General features: G+C 38.8%; 1 long non-coding RNA gene across 2 annotated transcripts in view; it reads right to left on the reverse strand.

Moving 5' to 3' along the window:
• Positions 1-5,563: 5,563 nt before the first annotated feature.
• Positions 5,564-13,665, reverse strand: part of LOC139152074 (uncharacterized) — a 52,128-nt gene continuing 44,026 nt past the window's right edge. Inside the window, exon 3 of one of the 2 annotated variants that reach the window (XR_011556546.1) lies at positions 5,564-6,819. This is a non-coding gene — a long non-coding RNA (uncharacterized lncRNA). The remainder of the gene's footprint in view (positions 6,820-13,665) is intronic. The other variant, XR_011556547.1, reaches the window with a different exon arrangement.

Consider the following 13,665-nt stretch of genomic DNA (forward strand, 5'->3'; position numbering starts at 1 on the left):
TTCTTTTGTTCTCGATGGTAGATGTCTAATATTTAGATGGGCATATTTAGATTTCTACCCTATAGTTATCCCTATACACCAAAAATCAGACCTCTAGCTCTATTGGCTCGCTCAAAATTAGATATGCGCATAATTAATGAGGTACAATATGTGGTGTCATAAGGTGTCTTATCATACCAAATATGAAGGATGTAGCACTTGTGGTTACTGAGTTGTGGACAAATATATATATTTGAGGTCAAAGGTCATTGAGGTCACGTCACATTTTGTCATAATAATTGTATTGCTAAGTTATTCCTATATACCAAAAATCAGATCTCTAGCTCTATTAGCTCGCTCAAAATAAGATATGCGCATAATTAATGAGGTACAATATGTGGCGTCATAAGGTGTCCCATCATACCAAATATGAAAGGTTTAGCACTTGTGGTTACTGAGTTATGGACAATAATGTATATTTGAGGTCAAAGGTCACCAAGGTCACATGATATTTTGTCAAAATGTCTGAGATATCTGCGTGAACCGATGGACTCACTGATGGACTCACGGACGGATATGACCCAATCTATAAGCCCCCTGGACTTTATCCGTGGGGACAAAAAACTGTGTCAATGCATCCTTTAGGCAATATGAATACGATGAGAAACTAAATTTTTATTTTTCTTGGCCTTATACATGGGAGTCTATGGAGAACTGCCTTATACATGGGAGTCTATGGAGGTGTAAACTAAAAAGTCCTCTAACACGGCCAAATTCGATCGCATTGTGAAACAAATCGACGTGCATCTGTATGGGGTTGGGTACTATTCTTGTGCAAAGTTTGAAAGAAATTGACCAGGGCATGTCTGAGATATCTGCGTGAACGGACGGACGGACGGACTGACATGACCAAACCTATAACTCCACCCCCAGGACTTCGTCCGTGGGCACTAAAAACAACGCAACAGTTATTACAGCTACACCGGCGGTAGGTTCATATCCAGAGCCCCGTACGGTCTGCCGCCGTCGCTTGAAAACCTTACCTAGATGAAATTTTGTCTATAGGCTGAAATTTCGCCGAAGTTTGACAAAATTGCATCGATTTTTCAGGTTCATATCCGACATTTTTGAGTTTTGAGTGCAGACAGAAATAAGTTTTGAGGCAACATGGCTGCGACCCCATGTTGACCCCTAGCCCTGCGTACGATGCTATGTGCTACAGCTAACACACAGCATCGTACGCAGGGCTAAAAGTAGCGAGAGTTGCCGACATCGACGGTTATTTACGAGAAGTGAATAAAAGACTGTCATTTTTGGAAGCGATCGAGTAGCTGAGGTAGGCTGGGATGCGACTTGGGCCCAAGAACGCTGAATTTCGGCAGTAATTTGGCTTTTTACGTCAAGTCCCAAAATGGATTTGAAGTCACCGAACCTACGTACGGGTCTTTGCAGGGCTGTGGTGAGCGGGGCGATTAGCTGTAGCGGAACACACAGCATCGTACGCAGGGCTAGTTGACCCCAAGTGAAAATGTGTTCGCGATCAAATCTTCCTATATTTTTTTCAGAATTTTCGACAAAATCATTGCTTCTTAAATCTTTTGTAAAATATAAAATACTAAAATAAAATGCGATGTGCCATGTCTCCAGATTTCTAAAATATCGTTCGTTGACCGTTCGACGGAATACTCATTTCACAAACTTGTGACGCAGTTGAAATTCAATACTGACCGCCAAATAATCTTAATGAGACGAGATCATTCTATACATCCTCCAAATTATCCAACCATTCGCGTTAGAGTTCAGCTCGCTTAGAGTATCATAACATTCTTCGGCCTTCGTTAGATCGACCCTAATCTCTCCCATTCAGGAAATAATACACAAGCTACCTTGACAAAACTTCGTGCACCATCGAGGACCAAACGCACTACAAATCTGTCTTGACGTCATCATCTCCTTACATGGTAATCGGCATACCGTATTTTTTAGCAAAGGAGACACAGAATACGTCGGAGTATTCAGTTTCAAAACGTATTACATTGTGTGATGTTGTCAAAAAAGGTAATGTTACTGCAGTGGTATAAATTACAAAACACAAAAGTTCAAATCAGTTTATATTGACTGGCTTTACCCAACATTTCATATTGTTTCTTATGCCAGATTTGACCACGTGCTTACTGGCGACCCCTTTACATGCAAATTTTGTGTCAAATGGTGTGTTCTGCTGGAAAAACAAACGTACGATTTCTATATGAAGGAGGCGAAATTTGCCCTCAAAACTCGAAACTACCCCTTTATGGGGTGTACCTAGCTATTTTGAACGAGCTTCTCGAATCTGCAGCTCTATTTCGAAATGATGGTGTGGTTTTCTCAGCTCAAGGATAAGTGTTCTCCATCGCTGTGGGCATTACTATTCTCAACTGGGGTACAGTTTCCAGTCGTAATGTTTTTCATTGTGTCCGGGATATAAAACCTTTCTTTTTCACACTTAATACTTTGATTAACACTAGTCCACATCTTGTCAGCGATTAAACATGTTTCAAGTTTAAATGTTAAATTCTGGTCTCGAGCCCTCTTGTTCGACCAAACTGAAATTACCCCTCCCACTTTGGCTCGTCCAGTGGATGTAGCAAGGGTCGTGCCATCGCCTAGGAAACGGAGGGTGCATTGATTGTTGCATTTCGATGCACATTTTGATTATATTCAGAAGATTTTGTGGCAAAAACTCAGATAGAGAAGCATTAATATTCACATCTCACTTATTCAAGACTGGCTGAGAGCAGCACTTCCATTCAGTTAACATCATTACGCCATTTATTATGCCAAGAAAGATGAAGCCAAGACATTTTGCCCTCCCTGGTCTCAGCCAGAAATGGTTATACCTTACAGAGTTTTTTCCCACGGAATGAAAACAAATGTACTTGGGCTAAGCCCAAGTACAATAATAGAGCAACAACAATGACAACAGCCATAATAACAAGAACGTGTTCGTACCTGAACACACTCACGACAAAATACTTGCCATAGGGGGCGCTATGCAAATCGTGGGTCAGCAACGAGACGATTAAATGCATTTGTGCTCAACAAGAAACTCTTCGAAGACGTAAGTGTAGAATTACTCACTGTAAATTACTGAAGATGCATTGCAATCACTTCTTATCGCCCTGCACCCAATATGAAAAGGCTTACGCAGGTGAAAGTGGTAACGGCTTTTTACTTTGACGAACACGCGTTTCAAACTCTGTTGAATAGTGACTACAAATAAACAGCCCTACAATGCTGTATTGTAATATAAAAGATTGTCTAATGTCGGCATAGACTACTTTTCAAAATCAGAAAAGGAAGAAATGATATCGACAAGGAGCAAATGTCATACCTTGTCAACAATGAAGAATAGCCTGTTTAAAACATCCATTTCACGATTCCGTTTCTGTCGCACTTGACGAAATCAGTGGCACGAATATAAAGGTAGTACATTGCATTCCAATATTCGTTATTTCACACTTGATTAGATGCGGTATGAAGTAGAGGTTCAATTTCGTCCAATCAGGCGGAGATATTCCAAAGCATACATGTGACCTAAAGCAGGCGACATCAGATTTCATCGATTGCTCAGTTGTAGGGTAACAGATGTCATGCAAATGCAATACGCAATTGGGGAAATGTAACCGGCTGTCCTAAGTTTGACCCTAAAGTCGATGCAGGTCACGGCAGAAATTCAGGAAAGCACTCTCATTAAAATATTGCAGGTATTAGCTCAACTGCAGAGAAGTCAAAATAGTCGTTCCGGCTGTTGTGTATACCACCGTTTTGTGTCATTTGTTAGATATTTTTAGTCAGCACGAAGCGGTTCAAGAATTCACACGGTGATAGCTTATTCAGTGTATCAGTGTACACTTCGAATGACGCTGAGATTAATGCAGAGGAAGGAACTATAGTTACACCCGTGGCCACTTTAGTGTTGATCAAGCCCACTTGATACAGACAGAAATTCTGCTTGTACAAAGGCAAAACTAGCTCTGTCTGGGGTTGTAAATGAGAGTTTACGATTGGCATCCTGTGTTCAAGATTGAGATACAATATAACACTATCATGCACTGGTCTATGTACAAGTCTTGTTTATTTCAATTTCCCCAAACACACTGTCTGCATGGGACATACAATTTTACTTGATTCTATAGCAGTGAGCTAATAAAAGTGTGTTGCCGCGATAAACTAATTATCGAGTGGAGGCTTTCATGAATGGAAGTGGTATCTTGTGTCTTAATTTTTAACACGGGGTGCCATGCCAATCGTTAGCTCTCATTTACAACCCTTGGCAGGGTCTGTTTTGTCTTTATACAAGCAGAATTTCTGTCTGTATCAAGTAGCCTTGATCAACACTAAAGTGGCCACGGGTGTATCAGTGTAGTTTAAAACGATTTTCACTTGACAATTGTGAAACACATGAACTCTACACATAGCGAGGGATTGGTTTCCCATCTCCTATCTATTGCTTCGACGGTCTTCATAGATCTATCTCTCGGTCACCAACGTCAACCTTACAAATGTTCCGTTTCTCAAGCTCTACGTTTGATGATGTCTCTATGAAAAGCTGTACACTACGTGTACATGTCATCTATATAACTAGATCCAAATTCCTTGTTCGTTGTACATGTTTTTTTTTTATAATGACGCTATTAAATGTACTATTTAAGCAATAAAGCATACCCAACGACGGTATACCACGAGATTTTGACCAGTTCACGACATATATGCACGAGCGATAGCGAGTGCATATATGAAGTGAACTGGTCAAAATCGAGTGGTATACCGTCGCTGGGTGTGATTTATTGCTATTATATCATAACAGTATATTGAAATTCTGGCTTGGAACGTCAAAAACGGATTTTTGCTCAAGCTTAGAGCTCGCGCGTATGCCAGCCGTGGTATATCGCCAATATACCACGGTTCTTTCCGCGTTTGACCAATCAGATCGCCGCATTTGCGCCATCATTATACTGGTATGATATAATTCTCGATATCTTATTGATCACCATTCATTACTGCCAGTATGGATTGTTTTCAGCCAGCAGTGCTATATCGAAGCAACGCATTCACTTTATCAAATCATGGTTTTTAATGAAGTACAGCCTTTCACTTTGCTTTTTTAATGATAAGCTTTAGGCAGCTTCACAAAACACATTTTATTAATATATTATAAATATTCCATGTCAGGATATAAGGAGGTTTGATAATCAAATCATGAAAACGTAGTAGGTAAGATATTTCGCACGACGACGTTGTTGAACGTACAAATTTTATCCTTACTAAAGTTTCTTAAGTCATAGTTTTACAACAACTTGAACACAATAACAACAAGAACATTCAACAAATATAACTAAGTTACAAATTCGAAACTTATATATATCTATATATATATATATATATATATATATATATATATATATATATATATATATATACAATATTACAATATTACGATATTGTTCTTCATCTCTTCATCAAACACTTTACCCCTCTGTGAACATACAAACAAGTTTGGGTATATATATATATATATATATATATATATATATATATATATATATCTCCAAGTATAGATCTGTCTGAATATATAACTTTTAAAATACAAAAACATGAGTTGGAAAGAACCCTCAAAATTTCCCGGCGGTTAGTTTATTTGATTTCACTAGGTGACAACCGTCTCACTTACACTTGGAATTTCGTGTTTGCTGTCATTTCGGCGCACATCTACGGTAGAGCAAGATGGCGTCGGTAGCATGTTACATTTGCTGTCAGTGGCACTTTGGCGGGAGAACAAACTCTGCGATATAATTTTGTCTTCGGCATGCAGCATCTCGTCGTCAATAGAGACAACGTTATTGTACACTGACTGTTCATCCCCGGTAACCTTGGAAACAGTAGAACGACAGTCTCCATCTGTGGTTTGCATGTTACTGTTTCCAACATTCGCGGTGGTTTCGTCAATGTGAGTTTCTGCAGTGTCGCGCATGTCGTTGGAGACTGTCCCCCTCTGGTCGGCTGATCCAGCAGGGGGTACCGCTCCTCCCTCGGGACCGAGCTTTAGACGTGAGATCTTTTTTACACATCCACCGAAAGTACCAAAGGCACACGAGAGACAGCCGACAATGACGAATAGAGATCCAAATCCAATAAGGAACGTATTTCCAGTCGTTATGCAGTAACTTCCGCCGATTACACAGCACACACCTACCACAGACAAGGTCACTTTCCACTGATGTTTTCGAACACAACTGCGAACTGAATCGGGACATAGTTCAAGTTCTGGTCCAGTGTAAGATTGTGCACCACTACCAACTGTCGATATCATCTTCTTTATTAAATAGTACACGGAAGGTTTCAATTTTTCAGATATAAGATAGTGATGCTTACAGTAACAAGAAATATCCGTCTCACATCCTTATGTTCACTGTCCGTTCTCATTAATTGTGATCCTGATTTCTACCAAAGGCACGAGAGGAATGTTTCCATGAGTATTCATAGATGCACAAGTCGTAAGTCTGACACGAATTGACAGTAATTTCACACGACGTCGTCTTCCTTATAAGTGTACCAATAGAAGCCGACAATATTCCTTGTCACGGACGACCATCTAGAGACAGGCATACGTATACGGTCCAAGTATGAAATGAAATTGATTAGTCCATGAGTTCAGATTCGTGAATACTCTGCCCGCATTCAGTTTACGTTGAAGAGCTGAACTAGATGTAGAATTCGTCCATGAAATTGGCATTGATTGTACAGGCCATTTTCCTGGTTATCGTCTCAACATAGATGGAGAGTCAGTCGTGAACCTACCTATAAGAGAGCAGAATACGTATTTATGTCAATCAGTGTGTGCATAAGTTATGAAGACAGCTCGTCAGTAAACCTAAATGTGTTACCGGTTTCCAGCTGCCCGATATATCCATGATGCAAAGGTTTCCTATCGACGCAAAAATACGTGATTCCTCTCCGTTCCAGACCATTGCTGACCTAAATTCAAGACAAGAATTAATTATCTGCGTATCACGAACGACTGTCACAAACATGATACAGAGTGCATGAAAATGTTTTATTCCAACGGGAAATCTTTCTTAACTTGCGCTCGCTTCAAGGCAAAATTTAATATCTTGTACCAGTGCAGCGACTGTCGTACCAGTATTTTCCATTGTTAATTTTACACATAAAACAGTTTTTAAAGAAAAAATAATCAGCTGAATAATGTCTTTAGAAGCTGGCAAGTGATTACATACTGCGAGTAAAGATTCGTGGTGTTTTCCTTGGGAATCTGGGAATAGCTTACATGGAAAGTAGCAATAAACGAAACAAGACATCGAGAAGTATAATGATATGATTATCAAATAAATCGCAGTCTACAAACTCTTACCGAATAACCTTGACCCGGTTTGAAGTAAGCAATCATTTGTTTGGATTTTTGTCATTTCGAATAGATAAAATGTATTCATCTCTTTGACTTCAATTACTATTGCAGTGTCTCTATTTTAAGACAAGACACACAACTTTCAATCGCCAAAGTTTGTAAGAACGTTAAAAACCCATAAATACCCTGTTGTGTTAAACTGCTGCTGCTGATTTCCGTATTCTGTGTGTTACAAATCTTGTTCGAGATACGCACCAAAACTTTTAGTTTACAAAAAATCTAGTTGCTCTGTCGTTCATTTAAAAGATGTCTGATTCGTGGGCGATATCATCACCATTAAACTGAATAGTCGCGATGGGATAGTTTTATCGTCTTACGTATCAATTTAACGGTATACTAGAGCATTGAATAACAGCGTAAATGATAAAGTTTTGTATTGAATCGGATTGGTTGCATATTTGACTGCACACGGTGTGATTGGACTGGTTACATTTCTGACTGCACTGTGTCAATAAGAACTGAGTTTTCATGTCGTCGGGAGAAACAGATCTACTGTAAAGTATAGGAAACTTAAAATTGCGTTACATCTTTCAAAAATCTTTTGAAACCAAAAGCTACCAAAGACATATCATCGAAGATGTTTTGGTCAGGGTATTTTTATCTTGCAAACAAAATACAAATATTTGAGGAGTTCACGGTCAGGGACGTGATGCCATGATACTCTGAAGACCGTAAACAACTCTTCTAAATGGATGTTCACAAGATATTCATCAGCAAATATACCAGTGCAGGATTTCAAAACGACGCAATAACAATCAAAATTGACTAATCTTTCTTAATATGTTACTGGGAATCATTCACTACCTGTCATTAATTAGCCTTATTAAATTTCTGTGGAAACATCGATTTTGTTGAAGACGATGCATATAAACCAGCAATTTTCCCCGGTGCACAAAACATTACGACATGAATTGTTAAAGTGTTGATGACGGGCACTTTTAATAAGTGTTTGCTTTTATCTTAAATAATTCTTTGACGCAGTCAGCTTTACATTGCATGGTAAGGCCAAAGTAATTAAATTCTTTGTTTTGTGTCCACTCTAAATGGGAAAAGGTACGCGTCTAAGCGGCTGAAAAACACACACATGAAAATTTACACGATGTAATTTTATTGCAGCAAATAAAAAATTGTAACAAAATTTTAGTTAAGAAAAGCTAAGCGGTTATCTCCTAAAATTTCCTATTCAAAGACACTGTGTGTGTGTTTTTCATGAAAATCTAAAAAACATAAGTGGGTGGGGACGCAAAACAAAGAATTTAATTAGTTTGGCCTAATGAAAAATCCTGAGGCCATCTTTGCACAACTGTAATGTTAAACTACTTTTATGAATTGCTGCGTGTGGTATTTTAGATTTAATTGCTCAAAAGTTCAATCATTTTGATTGGACTTTCCAGGTGTAGTCATGACTGCCACGTCACAAACTCAGAAATAAATACCGCAGCGTTTTAGTAAAGGGAAGCCATCATCTCAAACAAACCTAGTTTTGCCGATGCAACATCAATAAGAAAATAATTAGGAAATGTAATAAAGCCTTTAGACGCTTGTACTCCGGCAATGCGTGGCTGCATTAGTACTGTTTCCCTCCCAGAGCCGTAATCCACGATCTCACTCACAAATCTGCTTCGTTTTGCAACTGCTGCAACTGCCGTTTATGCAACACGTGGGCTCCACGTGAGTCCAATCTCAGACTGCATGTAATGGCCTGAGGTTCAATCAATACCTGGTAACAAAGATATTATGAAGCAGTATCACTTGATCGTTATCAGTGCAGTTCTCCTATTCTTTTGCGGTCATGCCACGTTTCTGGTAGAAAATACGATTCACAAAGACAAACTGTAGACACACGCTAACATTAATATGCATGGTGTCGTAACCGATTTCTGGATCGCGATTATCCCGAACAGTCGCACGTTACAGATAGGTGAAATTGTCATCAGAGCCTCAATAGCAGACGAATATCTGGCAATAGTTCCGTTATTCAAAGTAACGTATAAACAATCTTTCCGCTCTATAAGCCACTTGTACACACACTGAGGGATCCAAGTATAATTATAAAGTACATCGCTCATAACCCTAAGATCTGCAAGGACATATTCAGTGGCTACTAGTAGTACATGCACAATATGACTCCAGCATTCCCCGTGGCTGTTCGATGACAAATGCGCCACTACATGTGAAATACAAGTAACGAGTAAAATTATCTCCCTATCACTTAAGACGTCATGTCACTAAACAGTGCATTCTGACTGGCCAAACTGTTTTCAAAATTGACCAGTAAAAACGTGGGAGGTGAAGCGCGAGAAAGCAGTAGGTGCTATCTCTAGGGATTTACGATAGAGACTGGAAATAACGCGTATGTGGGCGACAAGTGTAACATGGTAAAGACTTTGCAAGAAAATTTGCATGTTAATTACACGCAGCTGGAGTCCTCCAGCTAAACGGGCTAACATGAAGACATTTGGCTTCGTTTCCCCGAGTTTGAATATGATTTCAACGTTTAGCTCCCATCTGATAATTCTCGAGATTCCCTTTTGAAATTTGCATCGCAGTGCCTTCTTTAAATCATATTTTTCAAGCATGTAGACTTTAGTTCTTATAATATCTCCAACTATCGACCACTTTCCCGGTGGGATTGCTTCACAATACAGCTATCGAATAATTCTAAAACAAACTTTCAACGTTCGACTATAGTATCTGCGCTTATTTCTCTTACAGACACCATTTAAAGGGAAACGCTCGTCGGAACTGCGCCTGTGCGAGTTTCTTGTTTACAAACAATGTATTTCGTGCACGCTATCTAGATGCATAGCTGCAACATTTAAATTATACGATGTAAATTATGACAGACATGTTTAAACTTCCATCAATCAAAATCGTACCTTGGATACAGTGTTTACATTGGTCGTATGGATCCAGTGCGACCTTTGACCGCAGTTCCGACGACTGAATCCCTTTAATGGGAATAGCAAAAAGGTCTGAAACAGTGATTTGTTTGGTAACTGAGAGTAAGGCTATGTTATGCTATAGTGCGTCAATTAATTTTGCCCCGAGTTGTCAATTAAATCGAAAATACCATCATTTACAGCAATCGTCCAAATTAGGTTACATATTTGTTTGGGGAAGATGGTCGTCGGAACTTTCCATTACTGAGTTCTATATCGCTGACTCTGGCCAAAACTTATTTCTCTGTTGGTTTTGTAGTGTTTTTTGGAGTACTTTCAAGGGAACTCGTAACTAATAATGTCAATGTCATTCAGTTGCATAGTTTCTGATCATTGTCGCCGTTTGTTTCTGAGAATTAACAATGTTTATGTCGTATTGACATGTTCTGAAAACAAACATTGCTGAAAACATTAACTATACAGAAACTAGTACGACGCTTAAACTCCTTGTTCTTATTCGCTGCACAGTGCCAGTTCTAAACGGTGAAGGGATTGGAAAACGAGAGGGCGGTTCGGAACAGTCTTGCAAAGTTGCTTGTAATTCGTCAAATTCTGCTTATTTCTTTGTTGGGAATGTGTGCATTTCACTGCGGGTGTATAAATGTACCTCTAACATACATTATATCGTCTGAGGGTGTCTTCCAGTTCAACAGGTGCACTGATTCTATGAGGTACTGGTCGATGGTCCATGTCCGAAAATTACCTGACTATGACACGTCAAAACCTATTGACTACGTCTGGAATATTTTTTTCTAAAAATCGGATGGAAAATTTGATACAGATCTTGAAACAGCCAGTCGATTAAAATATATAGTTGTTTCATTTACTAGTTGCAAAGATATTGTGTTTCGTGAGTATATAATCCCTCCTGGAATAAAAACTTTGGCAAAATCCCCCGACCATGATTTCACAATGGCGTTATGACATATAAATTAGATGCCATTGCTAGAAGTAAAAGTTCCAGGCTCTCAGAGAGAGTGAAAAATGTTAAAAGGGAAATGTTTCTGAGTTTTCAGTTTGATTAGAACATACTGTGTCCGACGTCAGTGTTCCAGTAATGAAGAGAACAGACGAAGTGAGAAGAGGTATTCACCCCACCCCTCCGTCACGTAAAATCACCCACTTTACGATATACTTTGACGATAATCACTCGAGCGCCTAACATGAGCCTATTCACAATCCAAGGAAAAACAATACGAACTTTGGAAACTTTTAAGTTATATTGGGTCTAATACTTATTATTCAAAACACGAGCCGAAGAAGGCGATTTTGTGTGAAGCGACAAAGTATCTCATTCCGGTGGAGAGAGTCCTCAGATCAAGCATTGAACAATGCATAGCATCAAAATATTTTAAGACTGCTATTGCTACTTCACAAATACAATTCAATTGTTATTCTACAGTACAGTATCTATGATGAGCATATGTCACCACACAAAGTCTGATCTCTTTACCACCCTATTGGCCAATGTCTCTGTCTGTTGCTCTCGTCATTGTTGCCTCCTACCACCGAATGATAAATGTCTGTCTATTGAATTTTCTATTCTGATGTATTCTGTTCCCATTATCTATTGCATATATTTATGAACACTTCCAGGACAGTTTTCCGCTGAGAATTCTCGATTTCTCTCTCATAGAAATAAACATTTGATGAAAGTACGTATTCTACAACCGAACTAACATGTGAAATATTCCGGCGAAATTGATTTCTTTGCACGATGCGTTAATAATTGATGATACAGTAACTTAAGTATCGTCTCAGAATAGCGTGTACAGTATAAATCACGGCGATCTAAATGAAGTATAATGAGATTTGTGATTCGAAAACGTAACAAGCTAAGGGTCTGACTTGCGATGGGATGGCGGTAAGGCTGACCGTGGGGACTTGACAGGAAAACAAGGCAAACTTCGTATCAATAATTCAGAACAATGAACGGAGATTAAAATGGATCTGAGGGGATCAGCAGTATTGAGAGAGGTCACTGTGTAATCTGAAAAATTCGATATCCAAAGAAACTGGGAACCCCTTCAATAATGCAAAACCCATTCTTTTCTCCCCTTGGCGTTATAATGACTTATGTGGCTAAAAACTAAGAATAGAATTTCCAAGGTATTCCTTAATTACATTTTGATTAACTTACACATGCTACGAAGGAGTGTTTTTTTGATGTGATACTGGAGCACATTTATACACAAGGTAGTGATTTATTCATATTATCTCCTGATACACATCGACCTTTCAGGAATATATAATTTTCGTTGAGTTGATAAAGGATGTGCATTGATTTTCTCTTGATGCATCATGACGTCATGACGCAGATAACGATGATAAACACAAGCGTCACTATTTGCTTTGCAGAAGAAAATGACGCAAAGAAGTAGTTGTTATGTCACATTATAATTAAATATAGGTCAAGAGTCTGAATGAAAGAATGTCTATATATTTAAAGGAAGGCGAACTAAGCGGTCTCAATGCGCTATGGTGATTTTACTGAAGTTAGCTTTATATGGGGTCACTCAGCACACTGCCCAAGAGAAGCTTGGCGGCACAGACCATGATGTGAAGCGAGATGGCGCTCACCTGAGTCACCGTGAGTATATACATGGCCATAGGATAAAAACATTTGGAAGTGACTTCCTTTGTCGCCTCATTAAACTAATGGCGAAGTGATTGGATCGAGCCATTCATAGTGAGCTAAATTTCATGTATTTTAAAAAATAATGATAGAGCACTACAATCAGTCGCCCAAATTGCAAATAAAAAGAATAATTTTCAGAATCCAGCTCTGACATTATTAGCAGACTGTACCAATGGAAATCGTTTTCTAGATTTCGTGACCCGTTAGACCTGTTCACATTTTGCAGGTCGTGAGCTTGTTAAGGTTAATATACTATACGGTTGCATGCATAATATGAAATCAGTGTTTGACAAATTCAAATAGAACTACAACATCCTGTAACATAGTCATATAGCATTTTGATCACAGAGGTTTTAAAGATCAGGGCAGTTTTAACCACCTAGAATTTTACGTCAATATATTTCTTCAGTTTTGCGATTTTTTGCGACGTTTTATGCTTAAATGCAGCACTGATAAGTATGTCCTCAAAGTGCATTAAACTTCGGTGAACCATATAATTAATGAACGTACCCGTAATACTTATGTAATTCACAATGAAACCAACATTCATACCATAAACGGTACTGTACACCTCAGCTTCATTTTACGTTTCCCTACCATGCAACCTGATCTTCCCCGCCCTGTCTGTATGTCGCCCATGT

Source organism: Ptychodera flava, chromosome 15 (genome assembly GCF_041260155.1).
Source record: "Ptychodera flava strain L36383 chromosome 15, AS_Pfla_20210202, whole genome shotgun sequence".
Taxonomy (NCBI): Eukaryota; Metazoa; Hemichordata; class Enteropneusta; family Ptychoderidae; genus Ptychodera; species Ptychodera flava.